This window comes from Falco naumanni, chromosome 7 (assembly GCF_017639655.2).
Source record: "Falco naumanni isolate bFalNau1 chromosome 7, bFalNau1.pat, whole genome shotgun sequence".
Classification (NCBI taxonomy): Eukaryota; Metazoa; Chordata; class Aves; order Falconiformes; family Falconidae; genus Falco; species Falco naumanni.
Genome location: NC_054060.1, coordinates 47,244,692 through 47,266,042, shown reverse-complemented (window position 1 = coordinate 47,266,042; position 21,351 = coordinate 47,244,692).

Genomic DNA, 21,351 nt, shown 5'->3' with positions numbered 1-21,351 from the left:
CTGGACTGATAAAACATATCCTATGGTATTGATATTCATTGAATATAGATAATGGACACTTCATTAAAGTTCAAACCATTAAGTAAATAAAAAAATACACAATCAAAAATCAAAATCAAAAACTAACACTGTTTTGTAATTATTGCTTTTTTACAATTAAAGGAAATAGAATAACCAATGAAGTCTATAAAAAAACTGTTAAACACAAAGTTGAAGACAGAATTTGACATAAGATATTAAATTCCAAATTGTTGGAAGCTGAGAAGGTTGCCAGGGAAGTCTTACAATATAAATTTCTCTGTTCTGATACTGCTTTTTCCTAAGCATTCACAACTGGCTGTTTTCAGAAACAAGATATTAGGCTGAATGGATCATGAATACCTGTTGCATTATATTCTTTAGCAGAATACATCCATCTTAAAGAGATAATTTTAACTGTTTCTGAAATGCAGCCTTTCCCATCATTATTTGTTATGCAATTTGGTACAATAAATGAAAGCAAATGCTCAGTTTGAATCTACAGAAGAATGTAAATAAGGAAGTTTTGTAATTAATTCACCCAGAGATTTAACCAGCATATTGGATAAAAAATAATGGGTTTTGTTCAACCATGTAAATACCACAAATAACAAAAAAATACCAGGAAAAAAGGTATTTTCTTTCCTTATCATTCCCACTTTTTTAAAATAGTATGAATGCTAAGTTGTAGAGTAGCTTTTGTTGTCAAATTCTGGTGTGCTCAACAGTAATATTTTACTAATTAGGACACTGCAGAACAGATTCAGCCTCCTTCCATTCAACAGTGGTGGTAAGTGATGATGGAGTCTGTGCATATTCTTTCACTTTACATTAAATGTTGCATCTTTTCCAAACACGAGCATCCCAGGGCACACGGTTCTGGTAGATCTGCTATGCTTTCCTGCATACCCTATAGCAGTAATACCCTAGATATATCTGTTGTGAAGTTATTTACTGCTACTCAGGCACTGAATAATATAAGGGAGGTTATGGAAGAGGAGTTGAAGTGTACAGCTTCTTGGCTACCTCTGAACAATAGTAGTTATATGAACATCCTGTGACACATGTAGAAAGTGTTTACTAAATCTTGAATACTACTTTAACGTAAGCTGTAGTTTTGTTCCCCATTCCATAAGTAAACAATTTACTTACTGGTCACATGGCGTTCTGTTTCATTGCAGATTTTTCAAGTGTTATTTAAAATTTGATTGGATTGTCTCACTGATTTTTAGGTACTATTATCTTTTTGGATTAGTTAGAACAAAGTTTCAATTGGCAAACCCAAATCCACTTGAAATAAAAAAACTCAGTTATGCCTTCAATTTTCAAGTAATAATTAGATACCATTGCAGAACAGATCATTATCATCTATATATTGGATAAAAGGGACCCTAAGTATCACATAATATGAATGCAAAGAATTTTAACTGAGTAAAATAGATAATGACTTTCACTCTGTCATCTGTATAGTGAAAGACTACCTGAGAACACTTGAATAAAAACTTAACATGAAATTCCACTGGATTTACCACTGATGATGATGTTTTACAAATCAGTTTCCACTATTTAACTGCTTAAGCTTTAGTGAGTCCAAATTTCTTTTCTAATTAATTTAGCTTTCCTGACATAGCAATCTGCATTGCAATGGGATTTTACTTCCTTAGTGTATCTTCTAAGACTTATTCTATCTTTATTATGCCTGCAAAACTCGTGTCGTCATGATTATGTTCTGCTATAGTAAAAGTATATGGATTCATAAGGAGATATTTTATTATTTTTCCCCCTGTTTTATGATTTGGTGATTTGTGTTTCAACAACCCGACTAGAATCCCTCTAGTCCTTTCCCTTAACTGTTCTGTTTTTCAAAATGCACAATATGATCTATACTTGGCTTTTTTAAAAATGTAAGGACATCACTGTAACTCCTGTAAACAAACATGAACTTTCGCTTTGATCTTTAGACATCACAAGATCTTTCAACAAATATTCGTTAAGAACAGGTGAATAGTGTATTCCTGGACACAATTTCTGTTCATTAATCAAGTACTTAAAAATAAGAATCTGGAAGACATAGTTTGAAATTATTTATCAGGTATTTGGATAAGTGATTCTTGGAATAATTTGATACTGTGGACTACTGCTATTTTTCTCTTATTCTGTGTTCTTTGATTGCAAACAGACATGAAACATTGGATTTATCTTCTCTAATTTCAAATGCCTGAAAGATTGTCTCAATCTAAACTAGTCATATAATCTCTCTTTATTGAGAGAACTAGACATTGTAGGCAGACAATTTGTCTAAGCTGTCTTAGATGCTTATCTTCAATGAGATGGATCACTCCCTGAAGGTATTTATTTTTTCTCCCTTGACTATAAAGGAAGACTAGATGACTAGTTTAGATGACAACTTTTACTTGTCTAATGTTTACTGAGATGGATCCTACACAAAGTTCCCAGAAGCATTCTGGTTTATGAGGCACTGAAGCATTACTGCTTTGAATACCAGATTTACAACAAAAATAGTCTACAATTCCTTAAACAAAACTACCTCCCTCTGCAATCCGTCAAAGTTATTTTAGAAATGTTTACAATTTTAAAATCTTATTAATGGCTTGGTACAAAAGGAGAATTTTACCTGAAAGTTTGGATGCAGTGTTCTAAAGCCATATTACAGAGGATGAAATAATTAATGTAAATATAAATAAAATTCAAAGATTATAAGAACACTGTCGTATTCTTGATGATCTATCCCTTTTTGACTCAGGGTTATGATAATATTGAATAGATCAAAACTGTCTTGCTGATTTATCATTTGTCACCAACTCTCATACTTAATCTTAGCTTTCAGTCATGTCCTGGTTTTAGCTGGGATAGAGTTAATTTTATTCTTAGTAGCTGGTACAATGCTGTGTTTTGAATTCAGGATGAGAGTAGTGTTGACAACACACTGACATTTTAGTTGTTGCTAAGTAGTGCTTACCCTAAGTCAAGCACTTTTCAGCTTTCCATGCTTCTACTGTGAGCAGGTGCACAAGAAGCCAGGAAGGAGCAGGGCCAGGACAGCTGACCCGAACTAGGCAAGGGGGTATTCCATACCATAGAACATCATGCTGAGCATATACACTGGGAGGAGATGGCTGAGAGAGAGGCTGATTGCTGGTTGGGGACTGGCTGGGCATCACTCAGTAGGGTTTTTTCCCCCTCCATGGGTTTTATTCCTCTCTTTCCCTCTCCTCTTCATTACAATAATTATTGTTGTTATTATTATTTATTGGGGTTTTGGGTGGGGTGTTTTTTTTCCTTTATTTCAATTATTAAAGTGTTCTTATGTCAACCCACAGGTTTTACCTTTTCCTGATTCTCCTCCCCAACTCACCAGGAGTGGGGAGTGAGTAAGAGGCTGTGTGGTACTTAGTTGCTAGCCGGGGTTAAACCACGACAAACGAGCTGCAAATCACCTTGTTATACACAGCATTTACAGTTCATACTCTTACACCCATAGGAAGTCACCATTAACCAAAATTCACTCTTTTCTGTCAGTGTTACAAGGTTTAAATATTTCTCCTGCAAGTTCTTATCATTGAGATAATATCTTCATGGGCAATATTGGCATAGTGTTGTCCAAGCCTGCCTGCATGAGGCAATTTCAGGGAAGACTGACAAGCATCTCTAACAAAATATGCACTTCAAGATGCATACTGGAAATACTGGAGACTGACAGAAGTCATAGAGCTGTTGCAAAGGGCTTTTGAACTTGAATTTCAAATACTGTTTAAAAAAACAGATAAAACACACAGACTCACTCACTCACCCTCTTACTCTCAAACCCTAAAGTAAAACAAATACAAACAAAACAAAACCCCAAAACTCTCAACTGGTTAATTTTATTTTAACTGGATTTATACCATACTGTGTTTGTGTTACTGTAACTTTTCAGATATTAACTGCCACCTTTTAGGGACAATAAACTCTCAAACATATGCCCCAGCTAATTTGAAAGAAATTACTTCATCTGTGTAAATTGCAGGTCAAATCAGCTTTATCTGGTGTTCCAGTAAAGGCATCAATACAATATTAATAATACTAGTAATTTCAGATATTAAAGTAAAACCATTACCTTAATTTTGTCTTAGTGTGTAAAAGACTAGTCATCATTGATGTTTGTCATTCAACTCATAACAGTTCCCTCTGCATGAATATTACAGAATGAGCTAAGGAAAAAAGTCCATCACAAGGGCCTTCCATTTCAAATGCAACTAGATTGCATTTAGCTGTCCTGTGAGCCTGTTCTTTAAACTAAGCTTTCTAGGACCTTTAATGTTTTTGCAACTGCTGAAGAAGATAATAAATTAAAATAGTACTTCTAGATATGAAAAAATGGTTAATCATAACAAGATGAGTAGGATTGGCTGTATTAAAACTTTAAAATTTTAGAAGCCTTTCCAATTCTAGGTGATGTTATTGTGTCATTTTTTACATCAGTATTTCTGTCCTCTGGTCTGTAGAGGACTGAAATTAATATACTATGATACATCTTGTTTTCATCAATTTCTCACCTTTCTCTGGAAAGAAAGTCAGTCAAAATAAACTAAATTAAGGTATCACAAGCTGAAGGGCTTATCTGAACCTCCAAAGTATTTAACATTCATCAATTATCATCAAGGTTATTATTGATTTTCCTGCTATTAAAAAGCATAGCACTTGGGTATAATGATGGGAAACTTGATGCGTGCAGTATCAGAAGATTAAAAATGGTGTTCTTGTACATGAACTGTACTCTTATTCCATACTTCAATTAACTGAATAGTAATAATAGTGTTCAGAATAGCTCATTTATTAACAAGCTACTAAATAACTTATCAACTATGATGACTATTGGCATGATGTCTCAATAAAGCACATTGTTACCTTGATTTGGTTTATTACATAAAATCAAATTTGCAATACAAGTCTCGGTGGAGGCATTTCTATTGTTAAGGTATTGAAGGATAGGACTTACAATTACATTTTTCTCAGAACCTTGCAGACAGCAGTTTATAGCAGGGCTGACCTTTAAGTTATGTGGGAAGATAGACTGGATGCATTGTAACTTCAAAAATATTATAAAGTACCTAATATTCTGTTTCTCTACAATTCTAAAACTGTAAAGAAAACAAACAAACAAAATCCAACAGGTTAGCACTTGCTTAATGCTTTAATAATTACAGTTACATTGAAGCACTTGTTTAAGTTTAAAAATACATATGAGTACAACATACTTAATCAAATTCTACAAGCTCTAGTTTCACCCAAAAGCATTTTAAATTAGGTGACTCATCTATTGTCTTATTGAAGAAAATGTGAGAATTCATCATAAGCCATGAAGATTATAAAATACTGTCCAAAAGATCACGTTTTAAGTGCTAATTTTGCATTTCTATTCTCTACAGTGGAAAAAAAAGTATTATTGAATACAATACAATTTACTTTAAATATCCTGAGGAAGAACCATTCTGTAACCAAACTGAATAGATTTGTTTTAGGCCTGTCACATTTTGGGGGTAGGCCTATCAAGTAGATGAAGCCAACATCCTGACTGATGTTAAATTACTGTAATCTGGTGGAATGTGTCCCATGTTTGAACAGGAAGATTGTTGGTTTTATTTTAAGTATTTTTTACATGGAGATAATAACAAAAATGCACATATACATGCATATATTTATGTAATATCACACATATATTTATAGAATTTCACACAACTTATACCTAATGCACACTGTGATTCTGCCTCTACTTGCATGTGCATGTAGTGTATTTATGTGTCTATTCACACAGTACTTTAGGTGAATGTGTACCAGTGTTATTGCAGGGTTGCGGTAAAAGTCAGTGCACCAGCGAATGCTCTGCTCAAGGTCCACCTTAGCCTTTCTGTACAGCTGCACTCTGGAGAGCTCAGATCCGCAGGGGTGGAAAGTGGACAAAGCAGCTGCCTGAGGAGCCTGATTTAGTTCCCATCAGGAAACGTCCTGATGCACCAGCAGGATATGATACCTTGAAAAGCACAAATGTAGCTGCTTGATATTTAAAATTGTGTCACAGGAGAAGGAATAGGTGGTGGTGTTTTATCACTGTGCCTTTTCTAGTTCTATAGCAGTTAGTCTAGTTTGATACACTTCTGTTCGTTTACCATGTTAAGCCTCACTAATTAACAAGATTATAAAATCCTAAGGCTGAGGGATGGGACTCCTCCCCTCAAGGGAACTTTACCCTGAAAAGGGACCTCTTGAACCCTTCTTCCCATTCACTGTGATTTATGCGCAGTGGAACACCCTCAAGAGAAGAATCTAAAGCTAACTTAGATATGTACATTTAAGCTTATCTGTTGATTGAGCCCAACCTACCAGATTCTGATTATGTTTCTAAGAATGAAACTCTGAAGTAGCATGAGTGAAGTACAAAATCAGAATAAGGTGTCCCAGATAACTGTATAAGGAGGAATTTCTGTAGTGTATTCTCCAGGCCTAACAGGAGAGAAGAACTGAGTCAAACTACTTCCTATAGAACTGCAATTTATTTATGATTTCTAAGGTGCCTATGATGCAGATCCCCATAAATATTAATGCATTAGGTCAATCAACACTCCTGTGAGGTAAGGGACTATAATTACCCTAACTTTATAGACAAGGAAATTGAAGCTTGGAGAGGAAAAATTATTTCTCCACTATTGCATGACCCAGACAGAGAAGTACAGCTCTTGAGTTTGGCTTATTATAATCTTCTAACTTTTCGTGCTAAAGAAAGAATCACTAGTGTGGCATTAATTATTCTGAAGAGTGGCAGTCAAAACCTTTTTCCTGATTATTCGTTTTTCCCTTACTGTGGGGGGCATGGGACAATCTCAGTTATGGTAATACTGTGATCTGTACATCTTCCAGAACGGTTCTTTATTCTTCCAGAACCTGACTGCTTCTTGTTGTTCTGACATTTTCCACTCACTAGTGAAACTCTACCAAATTTCCTGTGAAAACTGATATGTATATTTCTTGCTGAAGAGCAATAATATTCTTCAGAGTTACAGAAATTACCATGGTTCAGTACTTGGAAAAATGAAGAAGGTCCTCTTATGCATCTTGTAATTTCTGATAGATGATAACACAACATATAACTCACCCTGAAAGAGAGGATTTTGCTATGGGCATTTATATCTCCTGATATCATCCTAAATTCCCTGAGATCACCACAGACCTCAGATTTTGTATGGCTGACAATAGAGGAACAAAAACATTCTGGGTATTGGTAGTCAGATACTGAGAATTTAATTTTCAGATAAAGTTCATAGTGATTAACATTCATTAGAACTTGTAGACAGCTCCTTCATGATGAAATTGGTGTTTATTCATTTCTAATAGAAAAACATTAATCTCCTTTAAAAAAAGAAAAGTCACTACAATTGGTACTAAATAGCTCTTTTTCATTAAATCTTTTCAAAGCAGAGATCACCATGGTAGAAAGTTACAATGCAAGCCAAATATATTTCTTGAGATGCTCTGACATATCCTTAGGATACCTGGAGTTGGTAATGTGGCTTTGCCAGAATGAAAGGAAAAAGGAATACAAAGAGTCACCATGGTATCTCAACCCCTGTACTTTTCATAGACACAGACAGACTCAATTCTTCTCTTCCCTCTCTTCCAGCATAGTCAGTTTCTCATTAATAGCATGTAAATACAGTAAATGCAGCTGCTAACGTGTTATTCTCTAGTCATTTGTTGCAGCTGATTAAGGAGAGAAATGTAAAAGGTTAATTTTCTAATTACATACTCCCTCGAGGTAAATTATGCATGTTATCACATCCATTGACACTCTATAATGGGCACTTTTATTGCTGTGATTTGCTATAAAACTGTGTATCTTCATCCAGTTTATTTTTAGTAAGCAAGAAGATGGAGGGAAGGAAAAAATAATATCCATCCTATCAAAATTTATTAACTCTTTCTGGAGAGCTTGCTAACAGGATATTAAAGAAAATGCCAAAAAAAAAAAAAAAATCTCTTCTTGCTTATCACATCTAATTTGTAATTTCCAGTAAAACTGTAATAAATTGAAGAGAAAGCAATGTGACTGGGCTAAAAGACACACTAATGTTGGATGCCTTCCAGTAAGAGTTTTGAAAAGCAGCTACATCTGAAATTCATATTAAACAAGAATTTCCTTTGGACATGAATGCAGTGTTTTCCAGGAAAGAGTTACCTGAACTCATCAACTATAAGACCCTTTAACTGCCAGCCAAGTGCTGACCCCACCTAATCTGAAAGCTACTTTTCAGGCTCCCTGTGCTTTCTGAATAAAAATCAATGTGTTCAGCTGAGTAATTCTAATAAAAATGAAGTGTGTTTTGCTAGTTTACCTACTATAACTTTCATTACTATCAGAAATGGTGGAATAGAAAAGTACCATGGACACAGGTGATCACCAACCATTTAAGATGTTAACCTTGTTTCAGACTAAAAACAAATTATTTGCATTTGATAATTTTTTCATTTATTAAAGATAATAAATTGAACAGTGGAATAACAAGCCAGGAAAGGCAGAAAGATGAGATAAAAACTGATGAGGATTTTTCCCTTAGTATTTCTTCCTATCTCTAATATATATGTTAAAAGAGTAGAGCAAGGGAATGTTATGCTATATGACTTCTGCATCATTTGAGTCAAATTCAGTCGTAACAATATAACACTGATATATACATATGAATGTATAATTAATTTTTTTATCAAAAAAATAATTTCCAGGCCAAAATTGTTTCAACAGAGATTTTTCAGCTGTCTTGAATGAGCATATTAATATACACTAGAAGTTTATTTAATGATATGATCTGAAGTTGTGTTGCACTAAAAAACTTACTAAACAAGATCCAGAGGACTAAGAGTAATTTAAAACCTTAAACTGGTAGATTAGACAGAGAGAATAGCTGGGAGGGAACTTAGAATTAGTGAAGACCATGGCCTTGTTTCATTCCCGCTGACAATAATCCATTTTTCATGTAGCACTGGCACACTAGTAGTTCTTTTCTCCCTGCCAGTCTCTAATATAAAGAGGCTTTATGGCCCTTTACTGCTGTGTAACCCTTGTATCTCTTCAAATTTTTTATCACTATTAACTTTGTCTGCTGTAGACTCTGTACAACTTCCAGTCGCATCAATGTAAAGCAGAATAAACAAAGCATTTTGTGTGTCTGAAATGTAGCTACAATTAATGGATACTCAGAGTTCTACTGAAACTCTGTTGAGTTATGCCCAGTAACACTAATAAATATTTGGCCCTTTCATACTTTCAACATCAAACTAAATCTCTGCTCTTTCCTTTTCCTCTCTTTCTCTCTCTTCAAAAAGGAATTCTGAAGAATAATCTCTGAAGCTCCATGTATTTGTTTCTCCCATGTCAATTTACTATAACTGTTTATTACAGAAACAAAACAATTTTTTTCAATATTTTGATGTTATAGCTTATGAAAATCAGTCTTTCTCCTGCGCTGTGTCCTCCTTTACATTATCCTGAGAATGGTCAACTAGTGGAAAAAAGAAGGTGATGATCCTAAAAAGGTGATGACTCATGGATGAACTATAAGGACAGAAGGACAGAGACAGTCTCTTTAAGCTGCAGTAGATAGCAGCTCAGGAGAGAAAGAAACCAAAGGGGGTTTTTTGTTTGTTAGTTTTTAGTTAAATTAAGGTTACATAAGATGCAAGTGTCAAAGCCTAAATTTAATTTAAGGGGGTTAACAATAACTCTGTGGAGCCTATTTAAAGGGTTACGGAATGTTTCTGCTCTATAACACCAATCAGTTGTCTATCCCATGTAATAAGTAATAGCTTTTCACAAGTAAGCGTGGGTCTGATTCAGTCTTTCATTACATGGGTGATGTCTGTGATTCCAACACATTTTGGATCAAGATAAATACAGAAGCATTCAGAGGTCAAACTGCAGCTGCTAGGTAATAGATGGCCACAGAGCACCATCAAGACTCTAGCACATATACCTGAAGTTTTACGAGACATCCAGATGTGGAGGCAAAGAAAAGTATGGATTGCTGATGTGTGATGAAGTTAAGACAAGACACACAAATTCATCAGCATCAGCATCAGCTCCAAAATGTTAAGAAAAAACATATCCCAAACCTCTGCACAGTTGCCAGACTAAGAAGTACGTAGGACAGGTGAGGACAAAACAGCTGGTATCCTTTGCCCTCCTTGTCATTGCAATGGATCCTGGACCTCAGACGTGAACGCAAGCATCATGGTGCCTGACTGTAACTGGATAGGCTGAACACTACTGTCATGGTACCTGGCAGCAGGATGGACTTTTTGGTCACCCCACAGACTTCTGTGTTTGTGAGTATGGAACACTGAGAGAAAGTGGAAGTAAGGGAAATATGTTTTGTTCTAATTTTAATTTTAAACAAAATCAGTCCCCTCTAATTTTGCTATTTGCTATACTGTTGATAAAGTACCCCAACAATGTTTCATATCTATCTAGATATAGATACAACAGAAAATTCCTGGTATGGGAACTGCATCAAAAGTCATGTGAATGTGTAGAATTATTAACTGAGTTCATGACACCTAAGATTCAAGGAAAGCTGCTTGCTTTTTGATTCCATTTGTTATACTTTGACTAGGTTGTGTAAGTCTAATGCCAAAATTGGCTGATAAAAGGTAAGCCCAATGAAAAGCATACAAAGAAAACACTTTTATGATGGTTATAAGTGTCTGTGATTATGGGTTCATTACTGCTCTGTTGTTTGGAGAATTAAATTTATGATATTGTACTTATGAAGAAATAAAGCCAGTGAGAAATGCAAGTAACTGTCCAAAACAGTCCCAACATGAGCATCAGACCTTTTCAAGAGCTGAATCTAGTTAATTCTTCATAGATCAAACAACTTTTTTTTGCTGGCCTTGGAATTTCTTTCTATTTCACATTTTACATCTTCAGGGAAGGAAGATACCATAGTAATTCACTGCATTTATGTACACTTACCCACCAGCAAACTACTTCGATCCCTGGTGTAAGCACACCCTTTCTAATGGAATTACACAAAGCATGAATTTGGCCCATGTTATTTATTCATACAGTAAATGCTATGACTTTTCAACTATCAGATCCACACAAATATCCACCTGCAATCCATTCTCTGTGCAAAGATTGCTAAACAGCTGTGGCAAGAAGGGTGACTGGAGGCCAAGAAGCTCTGATGCACCACAGAATATTTGCAATCTCCTGTGACTTGTATAGATTAATTGAAAAATCCTAGAGAGCAATAATTAGCTTACTGACAATTCCACAAGAATGGATATCAGCACAGAGGAGAATCTGTTGTCTTTTTTTAATCTTTTTCCATTTTATAAAGTAATAAAATAAAACTGATATAACAGGAATGTGGATTGCATATATACACAACAAGGAGGCTCTTTGTTCCCCTTTTCTTGTTGAAAAATAAATTGCTAAAATTACAATTGTGGTTGTAATATAAAATGTTATAATTATCTGTCTTATTCCAAAGTTCTCAATCTTCTATTTTCTTCTGTTGACTGATTCTAAGAATCCTTGTGCAAAATCCATGCTACTCTGCTGTGATTTTTTCCTGTACAAAAAGTTCAATAAATAAAGTCTCTAACATATTGTTTCAGAAACATATGAAACAATATCATTTAAACTTTTCATGCCAACTCCTGAAGCTATTTACATCATGTCTGTACTTTTAACACTTTTAATAAAACTTCTTTGTGATGCTTGCAATACACAAACCAAAGCTGTTTGGTACAAAGAGGTTTTAAATATTGATGATGAATCTTAAGAGCTATAGGCTAGTTAGTTACATTGTTCTATGAGATTTCACTATATGAAATTTATTGTTTATGTTTACTATATAAAGTGTTTTGAAAAACAATGCCTGTACCACGGTATTTTAAATGGAATTTAATTATAGTAAAGCCCGTTTTATGCTGCTAACAAAGCACAGCTTTTATTTACTGTTTACAGGCTCTGCAGCTAATTTATAGTGATGCGGGGGAGATATCATTTAAAAGAGCTAAAATTATGGGTCACAGGACACTAAGTTTCCAATGTTGTCTCTTAATTTGGAGTTCAACATTTAGTTTTTGTATCTAAAACCTGGTTGTTTTTTGTGATAACACCATTATTAGTTGCGATGTTTTAATTGATAGTCATCACTCAAAAGAATCTGAAATCAACATCTTTCAAATGCTAACTTCATCTTCCCTGAGTTTAAAATTGGCTGAAGATTCCAGATTTTGTCATCAAATTTCTAAATCTTCTCATGGGATTGTTACAGATTTGCTAATAAGTTAAGATTGATTGACTTTATTTGATTTTATAAAATCATTTTTAATAGAAATATAGAGGGATAAGAAATATATTTTAATGAAACTTATAGTTGCACAGTAAAAGCTGTTATGAAATCCTTTGTACAGTCCCATACCAAGGCCAGAAAAATGGGCTAGAATCAGTGTTTAAAACTCAGGTAGTAAATTTAGAGTTTGAAAGGTTTCTTTGTATTTGACTAGTCTTCTGTATGTAGAAAGTGTATTGAAATGTCAGAATATAGGATTAATGGGAACCGGGGAGAGTCGACTAGAACAGCTTGTAGTTACCTGCCAAGAAACCGTGAACTTTAGTAAAAGGTAATTTTGACGGGGGAAGATCGCGACCACCAACTCATATACCACCTACCCAAATCGTACCCCAGACCCATTACTGGACTTTCTAACCTTTACTGCGCAGAATCGGATATGGGAGGAGAATATGTTAATGGTTTTCAGGAAATATAATGTTTATGCATGAATACTTAATGAATATGTATGAATAAGTTCTATATATGGTGTCTGCTTTTGAAACTTGGTGTGCGTTGATTGTGAGAGGACTCACTCACACACCCGGCCGTCAATAAAGAAGTGTCTGCTTATCTACATCACATTGGTGTCGGTAAGTTCTTCATTCCGAGATTTCGGTAACAGGATTATATTCAGCAAATATACAGTAACGATGCATCATTTTGTCAAAACTGGCTTCAAACTTACTGGTTCATGAGCCCTGCATAAACCTTCAACTTATGTTTTCTGGACCATCAACCAACATTATTCTGATACTGTTAATTATTAAGTATAATTTGTTGAACAGTTTTAGGGGTTAGTTTTGTAAAAAATAAAATTAATTATATTTTTTCATGTAGGGAACTTTGTTTTCATTATTAATTTTAGTAAGCTTATAAATGTGATAAATGGATTTTAACCACTGGTGGCTGGTAGATGTCTGTGTTCACAAATTAAAAGTAGAAGGATAGTACGTGAGTTAAGGGGCTGAACTGGTGAAGAGAATTTTGGTTGCTTTGAGTTAATACTTTTAGTGATTAAGAAGTGATTCAGTTCCTTGGTAAGTCTGATCACATATTCACAGGCCTGGGAAAGCCTCTAACATAGCTTGCTGTAACTTCAAAAAAGCAGGGATAATTTACCCAATCCCTTTAACAGTAGAGAGGGGGGGAAAAGGATGATTTTTCCTGCACGCTTGATCAGACCAGATGGAAAAAGTGCCAGCTTCCAGGAGCAAAGAGAAGTTCATGAGAACTTTAACAAAGCTCTCCAAAATGTCCGGGAACAGTTAGGAAACTTAAGCCACAAAAAGTCACGTGTGTCTTTCTCTTTCAGAATCATATTTTTTGCAGTAATATAACACAGAGTATTGTGTTCATCAGCTGCCACATGTGCCTGGGGAAAGAATTTTAAACCAGATTGGGACTTTATGGAAAATGTATTTAAATAGTTGAACTATTGTGGAAAGAACAACTCTTGGATAACCTATTTTTTAAATGAGTCACAGGCAGCATTTGTCTAAGAAATGCTTCAGATAATCCCTGGAAAATGCTGTTGAAATATGTTCAAGACCTGAGTGACTTAAATGCCTAAATCCAACACAGCGGTCCCTTGAAACCTTTGCTGGTGAATTTTCTCTGGGTAGTGAGCCTCCTATGTGTTTCCTTTGTGTTTGTTGCCAGCTATCACAAGGTTTTGTATCTTTCATTAATGCATAGTTATCCAAATTTGCTCGTGGTTTTGAAACTCAGTGGGCCAATGAATAATATGTTTATCTTTAATTCCAACAGGAAATACTGGCATTACTCTTTGGGATTATGTCCTGAATAGTCAAGTAGTTATCTGAAGTTTCAGCAATTGTCAGCAGTATTTTGAGGATTTTTTGGGTTGCAGGAGGTTGGTTGTTTATGCCTTTTTTGGGTTTTGGAAAACAGAAATTAATATAAATTGTACTGTTTGGTTAGTGTTTAATCTAGTTCAGACTTAACCTCACTTTATTCTGGAAAGGAGGTTTGCTGAGTCAGAAAATAAAGATACCTAAAGATATATAACACTCCGTTTCGGTGCAATGTATTTTGAGGATGAGGTGGGAGAACCCATTCAATAATAATCTAATTATGCATTTGGCTTGACTTGTAAAATTCAAGGACAAAAATACATAGTAAATAAATTTACTAACCCTTTAAAATCTTTGAAAGGCTTCATCTGTTATTTAAATTTATTCTTCAGACTCATCATTGAGTCTGAAGCAGTCCACCTACTTTCAGGTTTGCACCTTCCTTCTACTCAGATGCTTCCTAAATATAGAACTGCTGGCAGAAATCTCACCACGAAATGTCCAGTATGTCCTTAAATATAATGGAGATGTTCTTTACTTTAGCCCTGCCAAGTGGCAGATTGCTGGCAGCTGAAACAAGGGACAGATGGCTATCCAACTCTATCTGCACCCTATTGAGATGAACAAGTGACAATCTGCAAAATACTCAAAACTAATTTGAACTGGTTCAACCTCAGGAAATACAAGAGTCTCTCAGGTTTCTCTGGTGATGTGTAGGCAGAGTTTTTGCTTTTTCATGCAGTGCTCTTTGGCATAAAGATCTCAGTGCTCTCACATAAGTGCAGCTGATCCATTATGCCCCAATCACAAAGATACCAGAATTGCCTGTGAAAAACCTGCGAGGGCATTCTGGTTAATAATAGGCAAGTGACACTGAGCACCAGTTGTTTGAGATTTCATCCACCCAGGGGTTCTTCACCAAGCACATGTTTTTAAGATAACATCATGCTTTCTCAGGCTGTGTAAGGAACCAAACCATGAAAGCTATTGGGTCTTTGTTCTAGGCACCTTACCAGAAGAGATGGAAGCAGAAGACCAAGGGATGACTGAAATAAATCCAGTAATGTTAGTGAGGCTAGCTGGATCAAATTTTAACTCAGAATGAATTAAGAAACAGATTCTAACAATTATGTTATTATACCCTTGTTCTGAAGCAGGTGGCTCTGGAAAATGTGTGGCAGTAGATCAGAGGTTTTCACTATTCTGTTGCATTGTAAACTTTTCCAATATTCTTTTCTTGAAAATTAGACAGAAGGTACTTGAGGCAAAAGCATCTCATATGTTCCGCAAGTTCTTTTCGATGTGCAACATTTCAGACTATGGTTCCACAGTTATTAGTATTAGTTTTCCACATGCTGTATTGCCCAGCAGAATCTATATCAGATGGAAAGATATGGCTGCATTTATGTTTAATTAGCTAAGGCACATAATAAGGATTTTCTGCTGACATTATGCTTTCAGACTAACTTTGTTTACATAAGAAAATATGTAACACAAAGTATGCTGATTTTTTTTTAACAAATCTGAAATAGCAAAGAAAACATACACTGGTTCTGCACTGGTGATCACAACATTCTTGTTCTCGAGTTAGTATCCCTGAATTTGGATTAATTGTATCTTTGAACCACATTCTCAAACTTCCTTTACCTTTTTGTTAGGAAGGGCAGAGGCCATCATGATTGGGCAGTGCAGAAGAAACCAGTGTTCATTTATCCAACTTTGCCTGAAACCAATTTTTGACACTTCTAATGGAAATTGAATCCTTACTGTTTCATCAGCTGTAGTGATGAGTAGAAGAAAATAAAAAGTTTCCTGAAGAGTATCAAATTAAAACCCCTTATGTTAACAGACTGTATGATAGCTCAAATCTTACAGTACCTTAAGAAGGATCTTGATGAGGTTTCTGAAAAATCAAACAAAGCAATAAATCCCTTAAACTTGGAGACAGATGTATGCTTACTGTGATTTGAAGCCCCACATGCCCCCATGAGTTGTCTGGTATTATGCTTTTGTGAAAATAGGAGTGGATGAAAAGCAGGCAAAGTCAAAGGCACAAAACAAACTTTGGGTATTCCCTGGAGGGGAGCAGAAACCTGACTGAGACATAGAACCAGGGTCAAAAGTTTGGTAAAAAGATTTAGATCACTGACAACCTCTATGTTAGAAATCAAATACTGTTCTACTTGGACCCATAAGAGGTCCGAGGCAGACTGTATGCATACCTACATACTTGGAGAGTTTACATTCTTATTAAACATACCTGCCACAGGCAAACCCCACCATTAATCATACCCATACTACTGGCCTGTTTAAATGTGTACAGAAAATTTACATATTTATACATTGGTTTATCAATAAGTTATTAGTACAGTAAAATCTACTTAAATACTTAATACATCTAGGTCACACTATGTGAAGACGTTAGCATCAGGAATTTCAGTTAGTACAGTTGAACATTATAGAAGTACAGCTAAGAACAAACTCTATTCATCAGAATTGCAGAAAACCACTGGAGTAAGAATTAATTTTCATTTTCTGAATATAATTTGTCCTTGAACAAATTTGATCATCAGTTGAATTACAACTTGTTGCTGACAATCATCATTAGCATATAAAAACCACAGGAAAATCCATCTGAATGCAAGAAAAAACATTTTTACTGTAAGGGTGGTTGAGCACTGGAAAAGCTTGTCCAGGGAGGTTGGAGTATCCTTGGAGATACTCAGAACTCAACTGGCCACCAACTTTGGCAACCCGTTGTAGCTGACCCTGCTTGAGCAGGAGGCTGGACAAGATGAATTCAAGAGGACCCTTCCAACCTTTAATACTCTCTGATTAGTAACAAATCACGGCCTTTTCATTGTCTGCTACTCAACTGAAAAAAAGAGTTTAACAAAAGAAATCCTATTGGCTGTGAACTCTGACTACCAGGTTTACCCCTTAGCAATACTAGTCCAAGAGAAGGGCAACAACAAATCAGTGAAGAGTCTATTTATGAGTTTATTTCCTAGGATACCTTGATTTTTATGTGGACAACTGAAAGAGGTTAGTAAGTATGCACATTTCAGGAAGGATTCCCATTCCCTGAGCGTGACACGTCTAAAAGTTAAGGACCTTGTCTAAATGGGTCACTGAGACTTTCTAAAATCAGTGGGGAATTCCTTTTAAAAGGAAATTAATACCAATATAGATGGGGAGAGAAAAAACTGAGATAGAATGAATAAGCCTCCAGAGGCATTGATCTCTGCTTACTGCAGGAACAGAAAAGACCAGCTTAAACTATATCATCTTAAAAATTTAATGCTTTTAGACGACAGATGGTATGTCTACACTCTCTTCCTACCCACCTCTGCCAAAATTCCTGGGCTTTGCTGGTTTTTTTTTTCATTATTGTTTGGTTTGGGGATTTACTGCCTTGCAACTATTAAAAAATCAGAACAGTCCTCTTCATATTCAGAATCTGTATAAATAGCAAATTTTTATCAAACCCATATGAGAGTATTTTTGTCTATATGATTTCTATTTTGTCCTAATGAGTTTTTCAATATGATTATATAGTCTACTATTTATAACGTACAAAATGCCTGGGTGTATATTCAAACAAATCTCTTTAAGTACAAAAATAGCAGTGGTACAATATTTTGTAATCCTTCAGTACTGAAATCTCCCTTCAAAGTTGCTAGCAGAGTGTGTGCTAACATTTAAGATTAGGGACAGGACTTCTAATTCTGCTCAAATAAATGTTTTAGGTACACAGATGCGTACAGGTAGGAAAAGTACTTTTAGACAATTCTAATAAAGAAAGAAATATCAAAATATTTCATGCATTCGGTTTGTGTGCATTAAGCATTGATATGAAAAAGCAGAATGAAACTGTAAAAGTCTTAATTCTTTCAAGTGTGTCAAGTTAAATTGTTAGATTTTGACTCGTGTTCAAATTACTCAAATATTGTTTTAAAAGATTCAAAATTGATTGACACGCTTTCTAATTAGAAAGTGTTGAAACTTCTGTGAGAGGGGTTTTTTTGTTTGTTTTTATTCTTGATACAAATGTGTATTTCAGATTTTAAATAAGAAATGGTAATTTAAATAGAAATTTCCCTGAAATATTGAGTTTGTGTAATCCCACCAACAACTTTACCATAATTGTCAGCAAAGATGAAATATTCATTATTCACATAGTTTTAGGGTACATTGGAACTTTATGGGTCCTCTGGCAAATGCTATGATGAGTTAATTGATGATTTGCAAGGGAATTATTCATGTTGAGTTTTCCTTTCACTTATAACAATGAAGTAAGAGATTACATTAGTATTGCTTCTAAACAATGGATAAATGCCATGCCTAGCACTGTGTGCAAGCCTATTCAGAGTAATTAACAGGTGTGAATTGTTGTTTGCTGGGATAAGCCTCCCACTGTGCAGCCCTTTTGTTGGCTGCAGGCTGCTTTTCTGCTGTATTGCTGCTTCTAAATGAGTCAATCTCACTTTAATGCAGGATTTTGCGTATGTTAATTCTTTGTACACTTGTTTATTTTAAAAGTAGTTGAGGCAATAACAGTGAATCTCTCCAAAAAGCCTGTATTTCTGCAAGCTTCTGATTACCTTGCACCACTCCAACCTGTTTTGTGTTTCTTTCTTCAGCAGGGTCTGATTCAATTAAAAGGAACTACTGTAGTAACTTATAGGAGCATCAATCTGACTCTTTAACTGTAAGACCAAAACCTCTTCTGCGGCTTAGAGAATCATAAACCTGCTGCACTGGTTACTTTACCCAAAATTATATAAGAAAAGTACAGAGAGTACAGACAAGCCTATGGATATCCGTATCTACAGGCTGCATCAACTCTGAAATGAAAGTTTTAATTTTGGCTTTGAAATTCACAGTCTGGGAGTTTCCTGCAGAGCATTGGTGATAAATTTTTGATGCAGGTGGTGGAGGAGACAAGGCAAGGTATACTTAGACCTTGTCTTCACCAAGGGAGACTGGTTTGGAATGTGAAGGTTGAGGGCAGCCTTGGCTGCAGTGACCATGAGATGATTCAGGAACCTGCATGGAGGAAGTAGGATTGCAACCCTGGACTTCAGGAGAGCTAGCTTTGGCCTCTTTGAGGACCTGCTTAGAGGAATTCCATGGGTTAGGGACCTAGAAGGTAGGGTGGTCCAAGAAAGTGGGCTAATATTGAAGCATCACTTCTTCCAAGCTCAAGATATGTGCCTCCCTTATAGTAAGAAAACAAGCAAAGGAGGCAAGAGACCTGCATGGATGAGCAAGGAGCTTCTGGCAAAACTCAGATGAAGGAAGTATAGAGGTGTGGAAAAAGGAACAGGCCTCTTGGGACAAATATATGTTGTCAGAACATACAGGGATGCAACAAGGAAGGCTAATGTCCATTTGGAATTAAATCTGGCAAGGGATGTCAAGAACAACAAGAAAAGAATGATTAGAGAAAATGTGGGCCCACTGTTGAATGAGGTGAGTGCCCTGGTGACAAAGGGCACAGAGAAGGCAGAGTTACTGAACGCCTTCTCTGCTTCAGTCTTCATTATCAAGGCCAGCCCTCTGTTTTCCCAGAGTCTGAAGGAAAGAAAGGAAGTCTGAGGAAAAGAAGAGTCTTTTGGTCGAGGAGGATCATCTTAGAGATTATTTAAGCAAACATGACACCTGCAAATACACAGGCCCTGATGGGATGCACCCCTGAGTGCTGAGGGAGCTGGCAGATGTTATGCTAAGCCTCTCTCACATCATCTTTAGAAGGTCTTGGAGGACAGGAGAGATGCCTGAAGACTGGAGGAAGCCAATGGCACTCCAGTCTTCCAAAAGGGCAAGAAGGAGGACCCAGTAAACTACAGGCCAGTCAGTCCCATTTTCATCCCTGGAAAGGTGATGTAACAGCTCATCCTGGCGGTTATTGCAAAGCATGTGGAGGAAAAGAAAGTTGTCAGGCATAGTCAACATGGATTCACCAAGGGAAAATCATGCCTGACCAACCTGATAGCCTTATATGATGCAATGACTGGATGGGTAGATGAGGATGTTGCCTACCTGTACCTCATCAAGGATTTTGACACTGCCTGCCATAATGTCCTCATACGTAAAAGCAGGAATAGTGGGTTAGATGACTGGACAGTGAGGTGGACTGAGAACTGGCTGAATGGCAGAGCTCAGAGTGTTGTGGTCAGCAGTGTAGAGTCTGGCTGAGGCCTGTAGCTAGTGGTGTTCCCTGGGGGTCAGTATTAGGTCCAGTCCTGTTCAGCTTACTCATCAGTGACCTGAATGAGGGGACAGAGTGTGCCCTCAGCAAGTTTGCTGACGATACAAAACTGGGAGGAATGGCTGTGCTGCCATTCAGCGAGACCTGGGCAGGGTGGTGAGCTGGGCAGAGAGGAACCTGATGGAGTTCAACAGAGGCAAGTGTAAGGTCCTGCACCAAGGGAGGAACAGCCCCCCACACCAGCACAGGCTGGGCCTGACCTGCTGGAAGGCAGGTCTGCAGAGAAGGACCTGGGAGTTCTGGTGGGCAGCAAGTCGCCCACGAGCCAGCAGTGAGCCCTTGGGGCCAAGAAGGTCCATGGGACCCTGGGTTGCATTAGGAGAAGTGTGGCCAGCAGATCAAGGGAGGTGATCATTCCCCTCTGCTCTGCCCGGTGGGGCTGCATCTGGAGTGCTCTTTCCAGTTCTGGGCTCCCCAGTTCAACAGAGAGAGGGAAGCACTGTGGAGGGTCCAGTGGAGGGCTGCAAAGATGCTGAGGGGACTGGAGCATCTCCCTTGTGAGGAAAGGCTGAGAGAGCTGGGCCTGTGTAGCCTGGAGAAAAGACTGAGAGGGGATCTTATCGATGTCTACCAATACCTTAAGGGCAGGTGCCAAGAGGATGGGGCCAGGCTCCATTCAGTGGTGCCCAGCAACAGGCCAAGGGGGAATGGGCACAAACTGCAACACAAGAACTTCCATCTGAATATGAGGATGAACTTCTTTGAAGATGACAGAGCTCTGGAACAGGCTGCTCAGAGAGGTTGTGAACTCTCTTTCTCTTGAGATGTTGAAAACCCACCTGGATGCAATCCTGTGCAACGTACTCTAGGTGAGCCTGCTTTATCTGGGGGTTTGGACTAGATGATCTCC